The sequence below is a fragment of the Squalius cephalus genome (assembly GCF_949319135.1).
Source record: "Squalius cephalus genome assembly, chromosome: 6".
Classification (NCBI taxonomy): domain Eukaryota; kingdom Metazoa; phylum Chordata; class Actinopteri; order Cypriniformes; family Leuciscidae; genus Squalius; species Squalius cephalus.
Window position 1 is genome coordinate 13,665,318 of NC_137127.1, and position 26,102 is coordinate 13,691,419.

Genomic DNA, 26,102 nt, shown 5'->3' on the forward strand with positions numbered 1-26,102 from the left:
AAATATTTGCACCCACTGTGGCTAATATATTGTCATATATAATTTAATGATGCTCTTGTTTTTATAAGACCACCATAGAAGAACTGGACCTCATTGTGCCACATGTTGGCTGTCTATGGGGAAAAAATGCTAATAAAAATTGTTGCTTGCTACATTCAAAACACATCCATTCTAATAACTGACTCAAGAAGTTTGGTCAAATATCAATAATATCATATTGTGTTGACAATGTGTATTTAAGCAGTAAAGATACATTTTATATATATATATATATATATATATATATATTTATTTGATTTTTTTTTTACTTTTATATGCCATATTTGTCGTTAGTGGCTTTAGAGGGGTTGCAATTTTAAACTCAGCAAAAGAAAAAAAAGAAAATAAAAGACACTTTCCACTGTAAATATTGAGATAAACATAAACCGATTCAACAACTGGGACTTTAATTGTCTACCGCCTGTAAACTGTTATTGTTCCACAGGTGCATGTGCAATAATTGTCTATGGTTCATTGAACAAGCATAAAAAGCCTTGTTTAAACCCTTTCCAAAAGGTCTGTAAAACATATTGGTATTTTACAAATTATCTTTAAAATACAGTACCCTGAAAAAGAGACTTTTTTTGCTGAGTTTATGTGCATTAAACAATACACACCCAAAATATTTTATGACTTTATAACAAATTGCTGTAAAATTTACAGCAACTTACTGGCAATTTTGGTTGCCAGTAAGCCTGTAAATTTACAAGAGTACTGTAAGTCATAAACTACAATTATACTGTAAAATGATACAGCACACCTGTAAAAGCAGCAAAACAAGAGCAGCTGTGAATGTCCAGTTCTTTAATGTAATATTTACAGTATGTTACTGTTATCACTGAATTAAAACCTTTAAATATTTATATACTGTGAGCTTATTTCATTAGAGTCCACTAAGAAAAAGACTTTATGACTTAACTAGAAAAATACATTTAACTAAATCCTACTAGATAACAACAGCACACGTGAATGAGTTGAAGAACTTCAGTGCATCAGCAACTACACAGTCACTTGCCTTTAAATAAAGCAACATGCAGCATAAGATCAATGTTTCTTTGTTCATCCTGAACTGAAGCACAGGCTCTACTCTTCAGCACAATGGTGACCCACAAAACTCAACAGAAACGCTTTAAATCCCAACAGATCATTAAACACTAACAGATCTCCACTATATCATTATGTGCAAAAACACATAAAATCACAAAGTAATTCACATCATTTTACTTTTTTTGTTTAATAAATTTTACTGTGAGATTTTACTGTAAACAACTGACTTCAGACACAGCCTTGGATGAAATCAACTAAAGATAAAATAAGAGATTAAATCTCTCAAGATTTCAGCAGAGGAGGATTAAACAACTCCACAAACATTATAAAGGTGAGATTGTTATAGATTTCACCTTATTGATTGTAATAGTTGTGTGAATCTACAGCATGATGTTCAGTTGTGATATTATCAGGTAATTTGGGTTTTACATACGAAGTTACTAGAAGACACATATATTAAGAATCAGCATATGAACCTCAACAATGGTGACAAACAAAATATAGATAAACAGATCAACTCTGAACATCACAAATCAAAAAGTCACGTCAAAAACAACAAAAATAAAAGCACATGGTAAGAATAAAAGAAATAAGACAATTCAGCTGCATAATTTATGCATGCTGCAATGCATGCTGGGAGTAATGTACTATGGTGGTACCCAGCATGCATTGCGACATGAAGCTTTTCATTTGAGTGTCACCATTGTTGAGATTCATATGCTGATTGTTGATGTCTGTGTGTGACAAAATAACAAAGTGTTTTAAAACTTAATATGCACAATGTTTTAAAATTGTTCAAATAATAAAAATGCTGTTGGATTTCCTAATGTGAAATCACCAATATTAACCAAATGCAGAACCATACGTCATAGCAGTGTGAGGATGACAGCGCCAGCCTAACAGTCTGATGCCGGAAGTGGGCGGGGTAAAAGCATCTAAGGGGTGGAGGTGGGTAGGTTTAGGGGTGGGTTTAGGGATCAGGGGGTGGAGATGGGTAGGTTTAGGGATCAGGGGGTGGAGATGCAGCCAGACAAAAACTGTTCAAAAGTCAATGGCAAGGGCCCAACTAAAGCCAACATACACCATCATGACTACAAAATAAACAAATCATCAACATCTAAACCTCTGTTGATTCTCAAAAAGAACTTCTGATTATGACAGAAATAAAGTCAATCTGGTTAGTAATAAGTGAAGCTGTTTGTGGAGTTGTTTAATCCTCCTCTGCTCAGATCTTCAGAGGTTTAATGTCTAAAGTTGATTTCATCTAAGGCTGTGGCTGAAAGTCAGTAGTTTACTGTAAAATCTAAGTCAAATTTACTAAACAAAATAAGTTATTTTCTGTGAATGTATTTATGTGAACATAAATGTGAAATGTGAATATATATTTATGTGAATGACTGCTCATGAGAGTAAATGTTGAAATGAAGTGTTATTTTATGTGTTTTTGCACACAATAGTGGCGATCTGTTAGTGTTTAATCTGTTGGGATTTAAAGGGTTTGTGTTGAGATTTGTGGGTCACCATTGTGCTGAAGAGTAGAGCAAAGAAACACTTATGTTATGCTGCATGTTGCTTTATTTAAAGGCAGTGACTGTAGTTGCTGATGATCTTTTTCTTAAGTTTTTCATCTCATGCATGTGTGCTGTTGTTAACTAACAATTATCTGCAAGAGGAGTTAAATTGATTTTTGTTAACTCATTTAAATTAATAAAAAAATTTTTAGTGGACTCAAATGAAATAAGATCACAGTATAAATATGAAATGGCAATTGACCAATTTAAGATTATCGGTTTCCTCAAATGAAATTAATTTACACAGGTTTTAATTCATACTGTAAAGATTACAGTAAAGAACTGTAAATTCACAGCTGCTCTTGTTTTGCTGTTTTTACAGGTGTGCTGTATTTTTACAGTTTAATTGTAGTTGACGATTTACGGTAATATTGTAAAAAAATAAAATAAACATTTGACAGGCTTACTGGCAGCGAAAATTGCCAGTAAGTTGCTGTAAATTTTACAGTAATTTTTTTAGTGTATGTACATAAAATCATTTACTAAGTAAACTTAAAACACTGCTTTGTTCCAAAAGTATAATACTTTTCTAACTATTCAGTAGGTATCATCACATTTCTACAAAATACAATAATCCGTATATAAATGACAGAATCTCAGTGCTGCTCAAAGTCATAACTAAATGCTTGACTGAACTAAAAGAACCTAGAGCATGGTTACCTGTTGTGTGACAGCATGATAATATAATTTAAAAACACAGACCAAGCTGCAAATGTGTGATCAGTTCACAGAGTGCTCCACCAAGCTCATGTGATGAAAACTGGGCTCTGTCAGACAGAAAGTGTATTTAGGGTGCTAGACAGTGTGTAGGCAGATAGACTCATAGAGGAAACTGGCAGCCTTGTCTGGGCACTGTGGGTGGTTGCATCACCAGGCCACAATAATGATGATCGAATCATGTGTGTGAATGTGTGTGTGTGTGTGTGTGTGTGTGTGTGTGTGTGTGTGCTGCTCTAATCAGAACAAACCCACTCATGATGACTTATAGCCATTCAATCCTTGGCAAAACTGCACAATACCAGTGGTTTTATTCATAAATGTTACTGAAAAAAACAAAAACAATAAAGAGGCCAAAGACTGAAGTCAATAAAGAACATGCAGACTGAAAATCTCAGGCATCAATTCCTTGACACGTTCATGAGAAAAGGCAATTGTCATTAAAATAGATCTTCTCCGAATCAACAATCTCTGAATCTAAGCTACATGTTTATTACAAACGTAAGAGGCAAAAACCTAAGTACCATGATTGACAGTCATTCTGCATTTATTTCCTTCCAGATGCAAGACTTTAGATCTGAAAACAGCAAAATTGCAGTCCTTCAGGTAATTAAGGCACATAATGAGCTTAAGAAGCATTCATTCAAAACCTGTACTTCTGAAAAAGGTATGCATTTGCTTCAGTCATGATTACTGTATTTTATGTTTCATTGGCAACATTCAACACTGTCCTTGTCTCTTGTTTCAAAGGCGGGCTTCTAATGAAAATAATCATACTTAACATGAAGTGCAACATTTTTTGCTGGTTATGTACTGTAACCCTACTTTACTGAGAAACCGTGCGTTTCAAGATTCAACCTCAGTGTGTCCAAAAAGCTCTCCCTGTGATGACCAAAAAACTGAATATACTTAAAAAGTATCATATCATTGTTCAACATTTTCCCAGAGCAATAAAAACATCATTAATGTGATTATTTTCACAGCCAGGAAAAGTATAATGAAGTAAACTTCTCCATATCTTTCTATGACAGTAATATGATTTCACCATCTTATATATACAAGTTGTCATGAGAGTGTGTTGGCATAAGTATCTTTCCAATTCATTCCTCATAACTGAGAGTGATTCACGTGTTTCAAGCTTCTGAACACCAAATAAGTATCACTGAATTCTAAATGTCACATGGTCATGTGTCAATCCCATCGGTTTTCTGACATTTGCATTTGTCACAATAGATAGACCTTTTCAGTTCTAACTTTTACAAAACACATTTATTCTGGCTTTGGTAAAGAGATCCTCTTCAAGTAAGGAGAGAGGTAAATTCCTTCAAGTGTGTTGAACTTAAAGGGTAGATTTGTTAACACCACTTCAAAACCAACATCTAAACAGAAGCAAACTGATTCACCAAAACTGAAGTTAACAAGCCAACTAAAGTATTGACAGCAGTACAACACAAACACATGAATATATATGTTAATACAAATAGTATCACAGAAATATTGACATAGAAATTAATACAAACCTCTTATAAACCCATTAATACTTACAGACAAAGAGCTTTTTTGAAGGATGACGAAGGCTTTTCTCCTTCTTCTTTTAGTTTTATGGCGGATTACAGGCTAGCATTAAATACCTTTTTAATAGTGTTAAAGAGTGTGACAATTATTGAAAACTTTGAGCCAAATCAAGATGGCTGCCACAAAAGTCAAAGATCAGTCACCATGACTACAACTTATATGGGATATATTGTTTTAAAACCATTAAAACCATGATTTTGCTTCTGAGACTGAGATGTTACATTTACCACTAAATGGTGACCCAACACAGGACCAAATTTGTTTATCAAACAAGAAAATATGTCCTTAAAACCAAACACTGATTAAACTTTTTTTTTATTATGGTTAATTAATTGTATTACATTTAAAGTCAAATTTAAGCCAATAATTCACTGCAAAAAGTAGTGGTGTAGTGGAATGTATTGTATTTTACCTTAGTATGAACATAATTGTGTTCCACTGTTATTATGGGATTATCTATATACAATTTTAATCAGTTTTCAGTTTTCATTTTAATTTTAATTTAAATTGTAGTCATTTTGAACTTATTTGTATGATTTTTATTAGTTTTTGTTATTTCTTAAATATTCATTTTTAATTTGGATTTCTTTTTATTTCAGTTTTAATTAGATTATTTCAACATAAATGTACTTAATTTCATTGGGAGGAATGGCGTTTTAACAAAATATATTTCTCCTCCCTTTTAAAACTGATAAGCTTCATTGTTTTGCTATCCTAATTATGCATGAGTATGTTAGTAGAATTGTATTATTGGTCTGTAGCAGTAATTAACTTTTTCTTTATCCCAAAATTTTTTAGTTTTTTCATAATATGGCCCCAATACACTGCTAGCATTTGCAACTTTTTGTTGGGTATTTCTTTACAATAACCACTTACAGCCTAAGGTGTACAACAGAAAAAGAAAATCACTTGATAACTTGCACTCAGTGTACTTTGAACAGTATGTTCCTTTAATAGTGCAATTAACCTGGTTTCACTGTGTTACAACGTCTCTAATGATTCAGCGTGAACCTCCATGAGTAAGAATGATAAGGTGCCCTTATCTTTAAGAGTGTGGTGCACTGGATAAATAAAGCAACCCAAAGCCATGTTCAATAAGAAGATCAATTAAGCCCTGGGATAATGATGCGCAGAACAAATAAACACAATGGTTCCCTTCAGCAAGTGAGATGAGAACCCCCATGAACCTCTTTGAGTTCTGCTCCAGTGAGGGCAATTACATTGCATTCTGTCATTAAACAGATAACAGGAAATGCCTGCAGAAAAGTGTGACGTAAAAGCATACAGCAACACACACAAAAACATTGACTCAGAAGTCAAATAATTACACACACGCCCATTGTGTTTCCCAGAGGTGTGCAACATCAATGCTGCTGTCCACCAGACATAGTGAACCAACATAGACGTTTAAGGCCTTTAAACATTAGAAATTATATAAAATCTGAAAGATTATATTATATAATAATAATATAATATACTCTCACCTAAAGGATTATTAGGAACACCTGTTCAATTTCTCATTAATGCAATTATCTAATCAGCCAATCACATGGCAGTTGCTTCAATGCATTTAGGGGTGTGGTCCTGGTCAAGACAATCTCCTGAACTCCAAACTGAATGTCAGAATGGGAAAGAAAGGTGATTTAAGCAATTTTGAGCGTGGCATGGTTGTTTGTGCCAGACGGGCCGGTCTGAGTATTTCACAATCTGCTCAATTACTGGGATTTTCACGCACAACAATTTCTAGGGTTTACAAAGAATGGTGTGAAAAGGGAAAAACATCCAGTATGCGGCAGTCCTGTGGGCGAAAATGCCTTGTTGATGCTAGAGGTCAGAGGAGAATGGGCCGACTGATTCAAGCTGATAGAAGAGCAACTTTGACTGAAATAACCACTCGTTACAACCGAGGTATGCAGCAAAGCATTTGTGAAGCCACAACACGCACAACCTTGAGGCGGATGGGCTACAACAGCAGAAGACCCCACCGGGTACCACTCATCTCCACTACAAATAGGAAAAAGAGGCTACAATTTGCACAAGCTCACCAAAATTGGACAGTTGAAGACTGGAAAAATGTTGCCTGGTCTGATGAGTCTCAATTTCTGTTGAGACATTCAGATGGTAGAGTCAGAATTCGCCGTAAACAGAATGAGAACATGGATCCATCATGCCTTGTTACCACTGTGCAGGCTGGTGGTGGTGGTGTAATGGTGTGGGGGATGTTTTCTTGGCACACTTTAGGCCCCTTAGTGCCAATTGGGCATCGTTTAAATGCCACGGCTTACCTGAGCATTGTTTCTGACCATGTCCACCCCTTTATGACCACCATGTACCCATCCTCTGATGGCTACTTCCAGCAGGATAATGCACCATGTCACAAAGCTTGAATCATTTCAAATTGGTTTCTTGAACATGACAATGAGTTCACTGTACTAAAATGGCCCCCACAGTCACCAGATCTCAACCCAATAGAGCATCTTTGGGATGTGGTGGAACGGGAGCTTCGTGCCCTGGATGTGCATCCCACAAATCTCCATCAACTGCAAGATGCTATCCTATCAATATGGGCCAACATTTCTAAAGAATGCTTTCAGCACCTTGTTGAATCAATGCCACGTAGAATTAAGGCAGTTTTGAAGGCGAAAGGGGGTCAAACACAGTATTAGTATGATGTTCCTAATAATCCTTTAGGTGAGTGTATTATAAATTATATAAACATAAAAGTGTTATATAAACACTCACTGCAATATTAAAGATTACATTCTAAAATATGAAAGTAATGGAATATGATATACTGCAACAACAACAAAAAAACACTTTACAATAACTTTTGAAACATTACGTCATGACTTACAGTATTACTGGAGCAAAGGACTTACTAACCTTCTTTTATCACTCTACATAATTTAAAATGCCATTTGGCCCTTCCAGCTTTCCGTAGTGCACATGCACACTGTACACGAACAGTTTACATTAGCTGTGTCTCATTTTAGAAAGGTAATTCTGTCACAACAACTCTCTGAGTGTTCTGCATGCAACAATATTACTGATCTGCCTGCATTGCCACCATTGTATGAGAACTTAACTGAGCTGGACAAGGATATCACTGTTTTCTCCAGAGCGGCTGCATAGATAAATAAACTAAATTAACAACATTTTTACAACAAAATAACATACTGCTGCTGTAAAATATAGCATCTACACAGGTGGAGCTGGGGAAGGTGGAGGGTTAGTCCCAGTGAAGCAAAATGCAAACCTTGAATGCACTGTACTGTAAGTTGCTTTGGATAAAGTGTCTGCCAAACTGCGCAAATACAAATTTGTACCTTATTAGTTATTTTTAGTTTTTTTTAAGAATGCACACTTAAAAAAACATCTATGACTGTGGAAACCCGCCTTGTGTGCAGCTGCATATGGAGCTCAACAACCTCTTTTCTGCACCCCTGGTGTTTTTAGAGCTGCTTTCTAGTAGGCAACAAAGCGAATGAAGGCTCCATTGCTGAGCTGGTAGAGGAGTGGAATGATGGCGTGTGTAGAGGATAGGCTCTCTTTTCCACATAAGAGTCAGAGCACAGTTAATAAGCCATTCAGATTGCAGGCTGTCTTATGCCACCAACATTCCCCACACACTAATGAGTCCTCAAAGCAAAATTAGCCTTCTCGGGCTCCATTGTAACCATAATCATCATAAAGTGTCTTTGGAACTTCGTGTGATATATTGGTGCGTAGTCTGAGCTAACAAGAGTATAAAACCCATTGCATTATCAATCCTGTTCCTTAACATGCAAATGCATTCAGACATATGACATTTATGGAATTCAACTTAATTGATGTGCATGCACACATCAAAACAACACATTTGTGTTAGAGTGTTAGTTGTAGAGCTCTGTAGTTCGGGTAGTCTAATAGTTAAAGATCTGGGCTGCTGATGCAAAGGTTGCGGGTTTAAATCCATAGGGGACAATCTATTAGCTGCAGAGCTTCTGAGGTAACAGTTCTGTTCTATTACTATTGTGCCCCAGGCATTTGCCTAAATTGCTCCATGGGGATTGTCTGCTAAAGACCAAGTAAATTCTCTGGGCTTCTTGCACATCTGTATGTCTAATGCCTCCACACATTATAAAGCTATTTAAACAAATTGATGATAATACCATTACTTTGTATCAGTGGTTCTTAAACCCTTCAGACCACCAACCACCTCAGATTAATTCAGAATATCCAAGTACTACCAAAATCCATTTAGTAGTAAACCTAAATGCTTATTCAATTCATGTAATATGGTCATCAACACCTAGACATAATATAAACAGAAAATAAATAAATACAATTCACATCAGTGCTGTTTTAGTTTTGTTTTAGTTTTTATTATACTTTTATTAATATTTTGAATTAGCTTTTGTTTTTATGTATTAAATTATTTATTTTAGTTTAATGCTTTTGTGTTTTTGTCATTTTAAGTTTTTTTCTTTATATTGCTATATTGTTTTATTTATTTTTATTTTCAGTATTTATTTATTTCCAGTTAATAATTTTAGTGCTTGAACTTAGACTTATTGCAGTGCAAGGCAACATTTCTAATTTTCATTTAGTTTAAGTTTCATTTACTAATGAAATTTAGTTTCATTTACTAATATTTTATTTTATTTCAGCTTTATTTAAATTAACAGAACAGTTTTTATAACGTTTTTAGTTAATGATAATATTCCTGGTTTGCATGGCTTTATGAGATGAAGCCATCTTCTTCAATATTTTAAGTAAATATTGTGACATCTCTTAATCCAACTGTAACATCATACAAACATTCATGAAAATACAAATCAAACATAAACTGCTCTAAACTTCCACACACAGACCCCAACACTTGGTCACACAACAACAAACAACTAACTGATCATTTTAAAAAGAGGGGGAAAAGACAAAAAATACTGTCTGTGACCAGAATAACAACAACAAGTAAATCTGTCAAGCTGTCAAACATTGCAGCCATATTCAGTATTATTCATCCCCCAGTGCATGCTGGGAAGGGGTTGGATCTTTTAGCCCCTGCTGGTATGCTGTAACTAAGCATCTTTCTGCACTGACAAAAACAGCTGTGTATTCTAACTTTCTAAAAGTCATTTTTAGTGTACACAGTTTAAAAAGAAAAAAAACATTTAAATTCTCCCTAAATCAACCTGAAAACATGACTGACTGGATTCTTAATCTGACTGATTTCCATTGTCAAGATTGTTTGCGTCAGTCTTGGAATGCCTGCATACATGAACTTAAAGCTTGGAACCCTTGCCATTCTGCCATGCAAGGCATTTGGCTATTTCCCATATTATCGCTCCTTTTCTTTAAAACAAATGGTCAAAGCGGACTCATTGATGTATTTATGCCAAGAGAAAGAATTAAAATCTTTTGATTATGCATTTAAAATAGTCAGGCTTAAAGATGCCAACTGCTGTGCTCCTTGTAAATAATTATTTATCAGTCTGTCTGCTACAGAGCAAATTAGAATATAATGAGAGAAAAAGATGATGATATGTATTTTTAATCAATTCCATGTTGTTTGGGCTAACACAATGTAATTTGGGTCATTAAAAATATCCCAGAGTAAATACTGCAACTCTGTAGGAGCTCATCGGTTCCCTTTTGTTGATTAAAGGGTAAGCAGACAGCATTTTCTCCAGCACTCTGGAGATGCACTCATGCACTCTGGGAGAAATCTTCGCTCGTTGAGGGGAGCTAAAACTGCATGGGGGATTTAGAAGAGAAGAAAATGCTATGGCAATTCACAGGAGAATATCCCAGACAAGGTCAGTCAAAAATATATCTCACTTCTCACTAAAAGCTGCTGTCCAGAGTTCTGAAAAAGGCTGACACTGTCCAGAGTGCTGAAAGTTACAAGCTATAAACAGAAACTTTGTTTTGTAGTTTTTGTATTTGAAGACAGGAAAACATATTGAGACAGACCTAGATCATATGTCTCACTGGGTTGAAAACAAGAGTGTGAAGATTCTGTTGCTGCCTTCAATTAGCACATGTATTTTAAAATAGTCCTGATTGTAAAACAAATCTTACTTTGAGGTGATATTTATCAATATTTAATTATGTGTACATTCATGAACCAAGACATTTTAAACACAGGATTTGGAGGATTCAACTCAAAACTTAATTTCCTTTATTCTTCATAAGATGTGGGAGATGGGATAGGGAGAAAACTGTAAACCATGCAGTGGTCTCAAACTCAACTCCTGAAGGACCACAGCTCTGCAAAGTTTTGCTCCAATCCTAATCCAACACACCTGATCCAGCTAATCAAGGTCTTCGGGATTACTAGAAACTTCCAAGCAGGTGTGAGTTGGACCTGGTTGGAGCTAAACTGTGCAAATCTGTGGTCTTCCAGGAATTGAGTTTGAGACCACTGCTGTAAACTAAGGTATTTATTCCTTCTTGGGTTGGCACTTTTTGCAGCAATTTACTCCCACTGGATTAGTTAAGGAGGATCAGCTACTCTTGTCCTCCACTCAGCCTCTGCCCTCAAGAGCTTGTCTGGGTTAGGTCTTGTCCAATGTCTGAGCTGTGAGAGCCTCTCTTTGCTCTCCTTTATGTGGAAGTTGACTGTGCCTATAACAGCCTACAGCTAAGGCTCCCTGTCAAGGGAAAAAGTTGCACACCTGCATTTGGGGAGCTATGCAGAGGATAACATGTTAGCGGCCACATTTTTGGCTGCTGGTTCCTCTGTTGTCTCTGAGTTTGTAGGGGTTGAGGATCTGTTGAACCACATGTAACGCATAGCATGCCAAAATAAACGGCCTGTAGCTAGTAGTTACAGTCCCCTAAAACTGTTATTCCGTTAAAGGGATTGTAATACTTTGCTTATTTATGGCTGCCATTCTAATCTTAACCGGATCTTATTTTGTCAAAGGGCAATAGCAGGATCTCAGTTTTTGGATTTTTCTCAGATTTGGAGCTTTTCCGCAGACTCCAAGCAAGAAACCAATGTGCCAGTTCTCTCCAGTGCAGTTCATAAAGAATGCGTTTTTACATTCCACTGCGTTTTCATTGTTTTATAATGTAAATATGCGCTAGACTGGCATTTGCCATGACACTGCGTTCTAAAAATGAGGTGCTAAAAGAGGTTCACCATTTAAAAAATGCATCTCTAGACCTGCCAGTTTTTCCTTCCAATACACAAAAAGCATCTTGTATCACTCCTCGGACCCACTCTAATGCAAATGCAACTGGTGCCACCTTGCGTCTCAGTTACTGATTTTAGTGAGAATGATCTCAGAGTTTACTTCAGGGGTTTTCATATGAGTGAAAGTTTATCATTTGGACGTGTTTTGTCTTGCCTTGCCAATGAACACATTTAAAGGACAAGTTCGGTATTTTACACATAAAGCCCTGTTTACAGATCGTTTCTGATGAAATAGAACGGTTAAGATTAAACTTTTGACAGATGCTGCTGTCGCGAGAATTTTAGGTTTATTTCGCTTTCCCCTCCCCCCTCAAGAATGGTAGTCTATGTGCACTGGAACAATCCTTCCTAAAACGCATTAAACTTTCATTTAAAAAGAGATGAAACTCACCGAGTGGTCAGGGGTGTTCACTGATATGCTCATACAAAAATCGCTGCAAAAGATGCTTTCCAACAGGTTTTATCATAGTTTTTGTCCAACTCCATTGACTTGCATTGAATGTGCTGTGTGAGGTACGGTATTACTCCGCCGCTTCTTCTTCTGCTTCTTCTGTGTATTCAGTGAAATGCCAGTGGTTTGCTTGCAATTGGCAAATGTGCATTATCGCCACCAACTGGGCTGGAGTGTCTATTATTCAAGCTCTCAACGGAAGAATCTACGGGTGTGAGACGTTTGGAAAAATAGATCCACAGTTTTACAACGAATGGTAAAACACCTGTTGGAAAGCATCTTTTGCAGCGATTTTTGTATGAGCATATCAGTGAACACCCCTGACCACTCGGTGAGTTTCATCTCTTTTTAAATGAAAGTTTAATGCGTTTTAGGAAGGATTGTTCCAGTGCACATAGACTACCATTCTTGAGGGGGGGTGGGAAGCGAAATAAACCTAAAATTCTCGCGACAGCAGCATCTGTCAAAAGTTTAATCTTAACCGTTCTATTTCATCAGAAACGATCTGTAAACAGGGCTTTATGTGTAAAATACCGAACTTGTCCTTTAAACGATTTTAAATGCGGAAGAAGAGGTGAAAATCGGGTGTTATCTGTGGGCACAGCCTCACACACCCGAAGCGCACGCAAGAGAGAGAGAGACGCATTTCAGACAGTGCGCGAACACCGAATTGATTCCTCTTTTGCGCTTACTTGTGCTTGAACGGACACATACACAAAAAAATATGTCATAAGTGAACAGTTGAGAAAGAAACCAGAAGTGTGTCAGTATATTCAGTCCGTGCATTCGGTCTTAAAGTGACAGCAGCCTAATATTCCAGCTGTTGTCTGTGTCATTAATGTTAATTTAAAAAAAGCACCATCATCATCATCTACCATGTTCGAGAGAAAAGAAGATAGTAAGGAGAGCAGTCAGGAGGAAAGTGATGACGACAGCTTGTATAGGATAAGTGTGTTGCATAAAGTGTGAGTACTAAGCATCTCCATGTGCTCCCTTGAGAACCAGACCCAAAAAGTTATGTGCACCCCTGCCAATATCGCTTTTGCAGCATCTACTCTCGCAAATTATTAAATTTGTTTTAGGTGTGCACACACCATTATTAGGGCTGTGCTGAGTCTGTTTTGCCGCGATACGTTAAACACGATAAAAATGCACTATAAACAATATTTTAAAGTAGACTTTTATTAAGCAAATAAATTAGTGAAACTACTCACGTCTGCTTTAAAACAGACATCTGTTGGACTTTTAGTTTGTTTTCATTCTCATCATGTGTTCCTTTGTTCAGTTTTCCTGCTGTTCATTTGTGTTAATTGGTTTCAGCTGTGTTCTGTGTTTGCCTTATAAGTTGATCCCTCACATTCATCCTCTGTTTGGTCTACGTTGCATTTAGTGTGTGTTGCCCTTCCTGTCTGATTATTATGTTGTATAAAAAATCATCATCATCATCATTAAACTTTGTATTGGAACTTTATTCTTCATCTTCTTCTGCCTTCCTGCAACCACCCGTGGCAACTATATTACTGTGCTGTACTATTGTAGATGTATTATTTATTTATTGTTTAATTTTACTTAATGTATTTAGTTATTTTTACACTGTTTTCCTTCAGACTTTTCCATGGTCCCCCTAGCATTCCCTTATTGCGGCCCCTCTGAGGCTTCCCAGACCCCATCTTGAAAACCCCTGGATTACTGTAATACAAATTGCAGTGATTGTCTTGTTCATATAGGATGAACATAGAAACAGGACTTTTATTTTTCTTAGTAGAAGCTTTAAGATAATCAATATTTCATGTTTTTTCATTGACTAAAATTTGATTTTATTTTAGTCAAGAGTAAAATTGACTACTAATAATAATGATGAGGAATTTGAAGCATTTAGCTAAATACAACAAACAAACAAACAAACAAAAAAATCCAGTGAGGAAAGCTGAAGGAGCACTGACAAACACTACAGTGACAATTTGGTTTGGGTGTGTGTGTGTGTGTGTGTGAGTGTGTGTGCGACAGGAAAAAGGAGTTCTCCATTTTCTCCCATTGCTTGCCAGAAACATCTGAGAGTGTGTTTAATCACAGGGCCATTAGGAACACCATATGAATACATTCACCACTTCCCTCCTATCAATCTCTCTCCACCGTCCCTTACTGGGAGCACTGCCAAAACTCTGTATAGCCACATTCCTCACATCAATTTCCAAAGGAATATATTATCTATCTGTTTAAAAATCCAGCTGGGATCAGCCTCAACGAGCTCAGCAAACAGCCTGGCAGATATTGCTTATGTCATGTCTATATGGAAACATATTTGTTGGATCCAGTCTCAGCAAGCCGAGTGATTACTTTCCAATATCAGCATTCTGTGCTGGAGCAAGTTCATATCCTGCCTCCTTCAGGATTGCCCTTACTTCAGGGTCACATTCACTTCCTGTAGGGTGAGTTAATTCAACATACTGTACATCAATTAATAATCTTTAAAGTCGTCATGAAACGGAAGTTGTGATAGGCTTTTCTTCCCTATTGTTATGTATGTCTGAGTGGAATGTCTTCTCGAACTAGAAAAAATGTAGGGCAGGACTTCTGGAATTGATTGGATCGTGGATTGCTATTGCTCTGATCTCATGTAGGTGACAGGATGTCCTGCCCTAGCGCCAGTAAACACATCATCAGAGAACAGAAGAGATGTTGCTGCAAGTGGGAGGGGAAGTTATTTTGACTAAAGATTACGAGGCCGAAATAAATAAAAATGATATGCGCGGATAAAACATTAATAATAAATAGTGCAATGCTCCCCAAAAAAAAAAAAAGAATTGTACATTTTGATTTCATAGTGACTTTAAAGCTGTTGTAAGACTGTTGAATTTGTGCATCTGATGTTCGGGACATCTTTTTTTTCCTCATTAATTTCTCAGTGTCTGCTTTTGCAAAATGCTTCAAAGCTCAATTTTGAAAGGCTAATGAGAAGTTTTCAGTGGCTTTAGTTCACGCGTTAATTCTGCTACAGTTGCTTAAGCACGACAGGTCTAAACTATTACAAGAAGATGTGTTTTTAAGCCTCACAGGTTTCATCATCAGAACATTGTCCGCTCCTTAACCAGCCACTGCATCAGTGCCTCCGTCGGAGTCACCGAAGAAAAATAGTTCTTTCATCTTTTTTTTATAATTTATTTCTCCATCTGAGCGTAAAACAACCGAGGTTTGGTGAGCCCAGCAGGTAGTCTGTTTAAAATGCAAGCGAATAAAACTGGTTTTTAGATTCACCTCATGTCAATGTCTCTGCTTGCCTGTTAGTTGCTCCTCTGGGAAATTCTAAAGCTGTTGACTGGCTGTCGTGAAACACAAGAACACTGGTGTTTGTATTTTTTGGACTGTTCCTTCCCCAACATAGTGTGGTAGCTTAATTCTCTTAATATAAGTGTATAACTTTCTTCAGCCACTTCTCTTGGACAAGTTTCTTACTAGTATTGTGTTGCTTGGTTGAAAGGAATGACCCTTTACCACTCAGTAATACTGTTTTTTACCTTTAGCTGAGGGTTTCTATATTTTATGCAGCAATTTGGTGAGAATATTGCATTCCCTACAGTTTAAAGACTAGTCTCAGTTTGAGGTTAAACATCGAATTGGTTGGCAATCAACAAGCTCTGCCATGTAAGAGTGAGAGCTGTTTCATGCACAGTTGTAAGCAAGCACATTGTGGCCTTCCCATTCACTTTTCATCTATTCTGATATTTGCAACATTTAATTGAGCATCCAATTCAACCAGAGGAAAGGTTGAATCTAGTGGAGCATTGTGGGTGATGAAGGTGTGTGTAAGTGCATTTCCTGCCAGCTGTTGGAAAATTCCTTGGTCATATTTGAGTGGGTCATTGAATCTTTCTTAAGGAAGATGTATCATTTCATCCGCTTCTTGAATTTACTCTATACATTAAATGCATTTAATATATCTCACTTGGCTTTTGAAGAACTCACACTTCCTAGGTCTAAACAAGTATAGACGTGTATCTCTTATAGAATGATTTCTATAGCATCTTCAATACAGCCATTAAGTTTTTTTTTTTTTTTTTTGCAGCTGTCTATGTTCAGCTGGTGTCTGACTACTTGTAAATTCGCAAGGGTTTAAACTTGTCATCTTCCTCCTTCCATCCAACTCTCTTTCAGTCTGTGAGAAACACCTTGCAACAACTTCTGCTTTTTAGGATCTACATATTACAAAAACTATAGGTTCTCTTGCACATGAAGATTCAAATTCAAACCAACATTTTATAATTAATAGGGATGCATAACCATCAAATATCTTTAAAAAAAATGTATCAGTATCAATCGAGAGATTATATATAATTTCCATTATTGGATATTTAATTGTGTATTTCTGTTGTTTTTACATTTAGATTACATTTGACATCATCAAATGCTCGCTTAAAGCTACACTGTGTAACTTTTTTAGTTGATTCTTAGCAAAAAACACTTCTTTCAAAAATATATGTGCTCATTAATGTATATTTACTTCTTTCAAGTAATAAAGTATTCTCTTAAGTTTATAATCTGCCATTGAAAGTACATACGGGTGAGGGGTTCGAATGCCGGTCGCCATGTTGCCCCTCCATCTTGAAACTACATTAGCCAAAGAGGGACATGCCTGTAAATTCAAGCTTCGCCTTTTGCGTTTTTCACTCAGTGACACCGTGACGAATGCGAGGGGGAGATTACTCGCGAGCTCGCGAGTGCCGGCAGATTTGAAAGATAGTGTGGTGTGTGTGTGTGCGTACTCACATTTGAAAGAGAGAATTAAAACGTCAACGCGACAGACAAATCAGCAAGACCATAGTCAATATTGGAGTAACTTTTCCCAGATGGAAAGAGCTCATGAGGAGAAAAGATTTTAAAACGGACGCCGAGGTTGCCTGCTTTCTTCTCGACAGGTAATTCAGCCTGTTGTAATTCATTTGTGTAAATTCGAAGTTTTATAGTTGCTTGTCTAACCATAGCATGGTTGTGCATAACGCCAGAACAACCTCTAGTATAACTTCATCCTCGCGTCAATGGTGAAAAAGTATTGTTTACCTTGTAACATAAATCTGTGCTGCGACGGATCAAAGGTGATGAATAGTTTTAAAGGCGCAATTTTTTAAGCTATATATAAAAAAGGACACTGTAAATTTGAGTTATTTTTAATTGCTTTTACTTTGTACACATTGTAACGTTAGCCTAATCTGATTATGCTGGGATAGCCGATTCCAAGGGTGACGTTTACCTCCTGACATCTGTCCTGTAGTTTTATTCATTTTAGACGTATTGTTTATTATTGTCATGGACGAAGTGATAACTGGAAGCCATGTTAATCTTGGAATAATACGGCCACCGTAGGAGTTCAAACGCCCTCGGAATTGAGAGGAACAGAAACTAATGTTCACTGGGTAGTCATATACAATTTAACCGCTAGATGGGGGTAAAAATCACACAGTGTATAGCTTTAAAAACACTCCGAATTTAATTACACTGTTAAATATTTAGCAAATCTCAAAATGAATTTCCATTTTCACACTGTACATTATAATGCTGTAAAATTACTTAATTTTTCTTTTAGTGCATTGTTTTTAAATTATTTAGACAAAATCGTATGCACATAAGGATGCATAAAAATCTGTAGTCATTTTAAGACATTCAGATACAAAGTATGGAAACAAAGTAAAAAAACAAGGCAAGAGGAAGCAATATAAAGGCAAAATAGAAACATGAAGCGTAAGGCAAGAGAAAGACGGACACATTTGGAATGTGTCTGGCAGACGGTGCGGCGGGGGGTCTCCACGGGTGCATTTATCTGGGTAATTTCAATGGGTAAGGCAGCCAGTGTTTCTAAATTCCTACCGAGTAGAGTTTCAGGAGCTCATGGGCCACTAAATGGGTTGCACTAATGGCGGTCCTCAGACACATAAGCTCCACCATAACACATCTGTTGAGCTGGCAGCGGCATACGTGTAGAGCAAGTGTCTCCAACCCTGCTCCTGGAGGGCTACCTTCCTGCAGACTTCCGTTCCAACCCTAATTTTTAAGTAACCCGAACACCTTGATTACCTGCTTCAAGTGTGTTTGATTAGGATTGGAGTTGAACTCTGCTGGACGGTAGCTCTCCAGGAGAAGGTTTGGAGTCCCCTGGTGTAGAGGGAATCAGTTGAGGGTCTTGTTTGATCCCAGCTCAAAAGCCTCCCAAGCTCGATCTTGGGAATTCTGCTCCTGAAAGATACAAATCAAGCACATATACACTTAACAACAAAAGGAAATATCCACAGCAACAGCGTCAAGAAAAAAAAAAGCCATACCCATGTCCATGTGTCGCCCCACAGGATTTGGTGCAGTACAAAGTTAAAAATGTTCCAATTAGTCTTCTCATTACCCTTGTGAAGTGACTGTCAACAGCAGAACTGTTAGAAAGCACCTCCTACATAGAGCTCACATAATACAGTTACTGCTTTCAGATAATTTCACAGCATTTAATTGATTGGCCATTATTACAAACATAATGGCCAGAATTGCACATCAAGGTGTCCACTGTTAGTGCCACTGTTTTTTTCATTAAAGTCACTTGTTAGCTTTGACGTAATTAAAATTAGGCATGGTCTGTGTTTCACATTACACACATAATAGAAGTGGGAAAACTGTGGTCAGTCAATTAGTGCAGACAGTGCTTCTATTATGCTCAAGGTTTTATTTTATTTTATGTTTTTTTTTTAAATCTGATTGTACATGTGGCAGGCTATATGCTAAATAATATCAAAATGTATTCAAATTATGGTACACTTTTACTATAATTTCCAAAATGTCCACCTCTGTGTTGTGATGTACTAGCAAATTATTTAATCATTAAATGAAAATATAATTCTATTATGATATATTTAGATATGTTTTTATGAATGTACCCTGACCTATCAAAATCCCTTATATTTTCACTTTAACAATCTTCTTCAAATTTTATTTATATAAATTCATTATTATTCATAATGTTATTTATATTTAGACTGATTTTAAAAAATATATATATTTTTGTGTATATTTATTAAGTTTCAACATACAGATAAAAAAAAAACGGACTATTTAATATATACATTTTTACAGGGTTTAATGTGCAAATGCTGGTTAAACATTAAGAGTATAGTGTAAATCTTCAACATAAAGCTAAATGCTGAGTACCTTCCATGACATTTCTGTTTAATCAGCAGTGCAGCTCCACAGAATCCAGCAGTCTTTGATAAAGACATTCTGTGCCTTTTGAAGCTTCCTTCAATCACAAGTTAATTGCTCAAACTGGCAGGCTAACTGTTGCTAGGTGATGTTACGGACTGGCGTGGGTTTTCATTCACGAGAGGTCTTTATGAAGAAGTGAAAGCCATGTAGCCTCTGATCTTTAGAATGTATTATGACTCAGTATCTCAACATTAACAAAATACAGCCAAATATCTGTCCACAACTGAGAATTATAAAAGGTTAATAAGGAAAACATAACAGGTAGCTAAAGAAAAGGGCAGGACGAGAGAGAGAGAGAGAGAGAAAAAAAACAGACTAAACTGTCTGCCCATGTTGTAGTCGAAACCAGCTAATTCAAGTCCAAGTCCAGGCCAAGATCTGAATAGATTGAGTCTGAATCAAAACCGAGACCAGAAGAAGGTGCAATACTACAACACTGTCTGTCCTGTTTCACTGGAGACCTCAAAAAAATGCCTCTATGTAAGATTATAATATAATGCTTCTGCTGCTGATGGTGGTGATGGTATATATATATATATATATATATATATATATATATATATATATATATACTGGTAACTGAATGGTTATAATGGTAACTGAATGGTGACATCAACCGATGATGATGATGATTATGATAATAGTAACTGATGATGATGATAATTGTGACTGATGATGATCATGATGATGATATGAATTAAGGTTAGGTATCATTTTAATTTTTGAGATTCCAAATCTGCTTATTGATTCCCATTCTTATTGATTGTTACAAAAGTTATTCAGTCAAGATCAGTGAGAGATTTTTCATATTTGTTCTTTGATTAACATTAATGATGCAGCAGGTATATTAGGCTGCTGTCACTTTAAGAGCTAATGCACAGATCCAATATACTGTTACACATGTGTTTTCTTTCTCAACTGTTTACATTCATTTAAGACTATAATTGCCAAGATCATTTTACATAATTTTGTGTGTATTTTTTTCCATTCCAGTGCAAGAAGACACAAAAGAGAGCTAAACTCATTGTGTGCGCTTCAGATTTCACATTTTTCTGTGCTTGAATGGTTTAAAATCACATCAAAATGTGCACACAGGAATCGATACAAGGGTTTGAAATTTTAATTTTAACGAGTATCCGATTCTTGACTTTAAGTATCCGGTTCCAGAATTTTCGATTCCCAACCCTGATGATAATAGTGACTGACAATGATGATGTTGAGAGATGATGGTGGTCATAATGCCAGTGATGATTATGATGTTGAATGATCCCTGAAACACATCAAAAATTCTCAGTTACAAAAAAATTATGTTCCATTGAATTAACAATAACCTGGTTTGGAATTAAATGAGTGTAAGTCATGAAAGATTTTTATATTTGGGTGAATCATTCCTTTCAATTCAATTTCTGTGAAGTACTACATGGTTATTTCCCCTCTCTCTTTCCCCACTTTTTTCATTTTCACCACTGACTGTTTGTTTTACAGATTGGATAAGTTCCACAGGAAGTGTTCTCATTTTGTAAATGTAGAAACTCCCACTAATGGAAAATAGGGTAGTTTCAATGTCAATATTTCCCCCAGATGGTAGGCATATTCATGCATCAATATTTCACTCACGTAAGCAGCTGCCCAACCATACATTAGCTACATAAAAAATGGATGTGTTACCTTAAGCATTCTTATAGTTCAGACAGTGATATTGTTGTCAAAGTGTTAAGTTAAATCAAATTGGTTGAACGGCATTCCTGGGGGTAGTGTGGGATTCAGTTACGATGCAGGCACAGTTGTCTCCTGCTCGTATAAACACCATCTTGACTGCAGTCACGAGTATCAAGCTAGGCCAGGCCATCACTGTCAAACATTTTCAAAGAGTTCTGGGTCTTCTGGCAGCAGCGTCCAACGTAATACCTTTTGGCCTGCTGTATATGAGGGCCCTGCAGTGGTGGCTCAGGACCAGAGGGTTTTGGGGAACCATGGGGAACCCATTTCGGACGATCAAAGTAACAATCGTCTTAACCCGAGACGTTTTGTGTGCATTTTGGATGAAGCGTGTTGCAGAGAATTTGTTGAAATAAAAAAAAAAGTGCAAATCCCTGACTACCACAGCCCACATGAACACGAACAAACAGAAAAGTGCCTGCTGAAAAGGTAATAATGCCATAGTTTTCAATTATTAATTAGGAATCACAGACGGTTGCTCAGAAATAGGGCGTTCTCTTTTGCCTCAGGAACTCCCTGTGTTCCATATTCATTATGATGTTTCAATGCCTGAATGATTGCAGTGCTTTTCACTCTGAGCGAATAACTTCACCGGGCCTCTAATGCATCATTTAAACTGTGGAAAGACGGATGTAAACGGCATTCCTCTTAAAGATGCAATCTGTCAATAGAAAGGCAAAATTCTCAGTCTCTGCCTAAAATATACTCTTCTTTTATTCACACTGTTCTTTGAGCTATTGAGTAAAGGAGTTTGTCTTTGCAAGTGAAAGTAAAAAAGGAAACCCTATGATGTTATAGTCCCAAGAAAATGAAAGGGATTTTTTGTTTGATTTGTTTGTCTTATTTTTTTATCATCTGTCAAGCAAAAAATACAAGTCTGATCATTTAAAATAGTAATCACACCTCAACATGCTGCTTTGAGGTGCCATTCATGTCATTGGCACAAATAGTGCAGGACACTTAAGTTTTTCACCCTCAAGTTGTTCCAAACATGACTTTCTTTCTTCTGGTGATGGTGAACAAAAAAAGAAAAGAAATTTATTTCAGAGTTGTTTGTACATAACATGAACGTTAAATCCCGGCTAACAGGCAACGTTCTCAGAACTTTGGCTACCATTCTGGCAAGGTTCTCTCAACTTCCAATTACGTTAACAGAACGTTCTTTCAAGTTATCTGGTCTTTAATAAAGTTATCAAAATGTTAGCACAAACACATTATTTGTACATTGTTTCTTTAAATGTTTTTTTTCCCCCTGAAACATTCTAAAACATTCACATAATTGAGGGAAAAAAAATAACGCTCAGAGAACATTCAAATATGTTTTTATTTGTATGGAAAACCAGTTGAAACATTATTTAACATATTGCCCTTTGTGTTCTGCAGAAGAAAGAAAGCCATACAGGTTTGGAACAACATGAAGATGAGTTTTTGCTTCAACTTTTCAAATTTGGGTGAACTATCTATCTACGACCCAGTATACTTTTAATTTATAATATGCATTTCAAGTCATACAATTTGCATGTCAACATTGTGTCTACAGTATGGGAAGAGCACCATATGATCTCCACAGAAGCAGGACGGTTCGATTTTCACGAACCAGTGAGTCTAGACCAGTTTCTTAAATGTCCTCCCTCTGGAGCATACACAACTTCCCTTCATTCGATTCCAGATGAAGATGCGGCCACGATCATTAAGGCTAATTGTGTCTTTCTGTGACAATGGCTCTACGAGAAGTCTTAATAAGTTGTTCTTATTTTTGTCTGCCATTTATATTGGAGCAATGTAGGGATAAAACAATCAGCAAAATTAGATAGCATAGACAAACTGGAGCCAGAGAGAAGGAAAGAGAGAGAGAGATGTTTGCTAACTCAGACTGCGGAACAGTCTTCTTGTAACAGTTGCTCAGAACAGATGGAGCTTTAGTGTCTCAAAACAATGTCTGTCTCTTTCTTCTTCATAAACGTTTAGATAGCTTGCGATGTGTTTGAGTCATCCGTTTAATGAATCTGGCTTGATTCTTAAAAGTATCTCTCTCTTTTTGTCTTTTTATGATCCTTATCTGTCTCCTTCCCTATTTGCAGAGTGGGATTATTAGATGAGCTCTAATTTGTCTCATTAATTAAGAACTGCACAAACACAGAGGATCATTTATATTCATTTAGCAAAAAAAAAAAGAAGCAAAGTTCTTTCTCAGTGTAATAAAAGCAGTAATAAAAACTGTTTTCATTTTCAAAGAACACATTAACAAGCATCACCACCTTTGCACAGTTGCTTCATATAATACAAATATATTATAATTTAAAGCATTCAGTTTTTAATTACAATTTTTTAAAAAGTATATTTAACCAAATTTTTCAGTAATTAATAGAATAAAATTATTTATATTTTTTTATCTCATCCGCTCATCTTTTGTTCACTGCAGCTTGTAGCAATTATTCTGGAATAGCATTCTCCACTCACATACAGGTGCTTCGTAAGAATCAGTAAAATGATCTATATTAGGAAGCAGCATAATTAAGATGCCTACCTTTTGGAACATACTTTTTTTTTGTCTTTAGCACACCTACGATGTCTTAAAAACTCAGCTCCCTAGGTTTTGGAACAGATTGTGTGTATGCGTTTGCCTGTACAGAAATAAATCTGCGTATTAATAGCACAGGTTTATGAACACAAAAAGACAACAGTCGTGAAACACAAAATTATGTTTAGGAGTCACTATCATTTTCAGCAACACGTCGCAGTTTGTGGAAATGGATGTATTACACTCTTCTGTAAATGTGAAAAGGTATATTATATTCTCCAGCTTTGTCTATAGAACGGTAACATAACTGGCAGTCAGGCATGATGAATATAAAAAGGACCTGTTGTGCATCTGTCAGACATGAATATGAGCGTCAGTTTTCCACCTGCATGGACTCTTATGTGTCACTTTCTCTCTTTGTCTCTCTCTATCCAACTGAAATCCTTAAGGTGTACTCAAAAGCACTCAAAATACAGCTTTGCCATCACAGGAATAAATTACATTTTTAAATCTATTAAAATAGAAAACAATAAATTTAAATTGTAATAATATTTAACAATATTACTGATTTTGTTGGAAAGGGGTGGAGCTAAACCCTCTCTGTTCTCAGATAAGCAAAGCCCTGAAACTGTGTGAGGAGGTCTAGAACATTTGCAAACAACCAATAATAATAATTTCCAATTACAGAGGAGACTATGTGAGATAATGAGCATTTAGCAGGATTTATGGCACTCACAGAATGAGGAGAGCATATTAAAGAGAACAAAGTAAAGCTGAAAGCTCAGTGGAACTAAAGAGAAACATTGACAGGGACCGAGAGATTTTAAACAGAGTGAACCCGTTCAAGTGAACCTTTCAGGAATAACTAAAGCGGAACTGATGAGAATATTTCAGCTGTTCCGCAAGGGGGGTGGTGTATTGTTCCTCTATACTCCGTATTCAAGGACACAACTCTCAGGATGAAACCAGATAACTTTTTATTCCTCTCCTTCTCCTCACCAACTCTCTTAAACATCTCCAGCCCCTGGAACTGGAGATTGGAACTTCCCTGAGGTGTGAACGGTTGCGTCTCTTGTGCATGTGGGTTTGATGGACTTGCTGTCCAGGCTGGAAAGGTGGTAGGGTTTGAGTTCGGTGTCTCCGGTTGACCGTTTGTTGCTGCTGTAGTTTCAACACCATGTCCTTTTCTCTGAACCTCTCAAGATCAAGCCACTGTGGTTGTAACTGCTCCGGTTATTTTGTTCCGGTTAAGAGTTTTGTGCACTCTTAATCTGTTCCAGCTTTGTCGGTGTGGCTGGCAGGCTTTCTAATACGCTGTCCAGGTAAGCTTTGCATTCTCTTTCCAGGTCTTGCTCCACCTCTGTGGCTGCGGCTGGAAGAGGCGCCCTGGACAGGGCGTCAGCTGTTATTAGATTTTTACCTGGGACATGGATGATGTCGAAATTGAACCTGAGTCTGTATCTGATCATCCTCGGCGGGAGGTCATCCAATGCTCTGGACTTCAGGAGTGTTATGAGTGGCTTGTGATCAGTTCTTATGGTAGTCCAGTCCACTCAAGTATCCTCGCAAGCGCTTACATGCCCAGGTCACAGCCAAAGCCTCCTTTTCTATTTGGGCATATCTTGATTCGGCTTTGATCAGACTTCTAGAAATTAAGACGACAGGTCTCCACTCTCCACTTTGTGTCAAGACACCTCCTAGTCCATATGAAGTGGCATCCGCCAATACCATGGTTTCGTGATTTGGGCTGTACTGAGGTAATACAGTCTCTGACCCCAATTCTTTTGGTCTTCAGGAACACTTTCTGTTGGGGTGCTCCCAATGTCTAGCTGTTCTCTGTGTTCAACAGGTCACGAATGGGCTTTGTCGGATCAGCCAGGCGTGGCGAAAATGTGCCTACAAAGTTCACCATGCCCATTAAACGGCGAACATCCGCCACATCCTTTGGCTCAGGCATGTCAAGGATTGCCTTTATTTTACCCGGGTCTGCTCTGATGCCTTGATAATTTATGACATGACCCAGGAAACGGATCTCTGTCAGGGCAA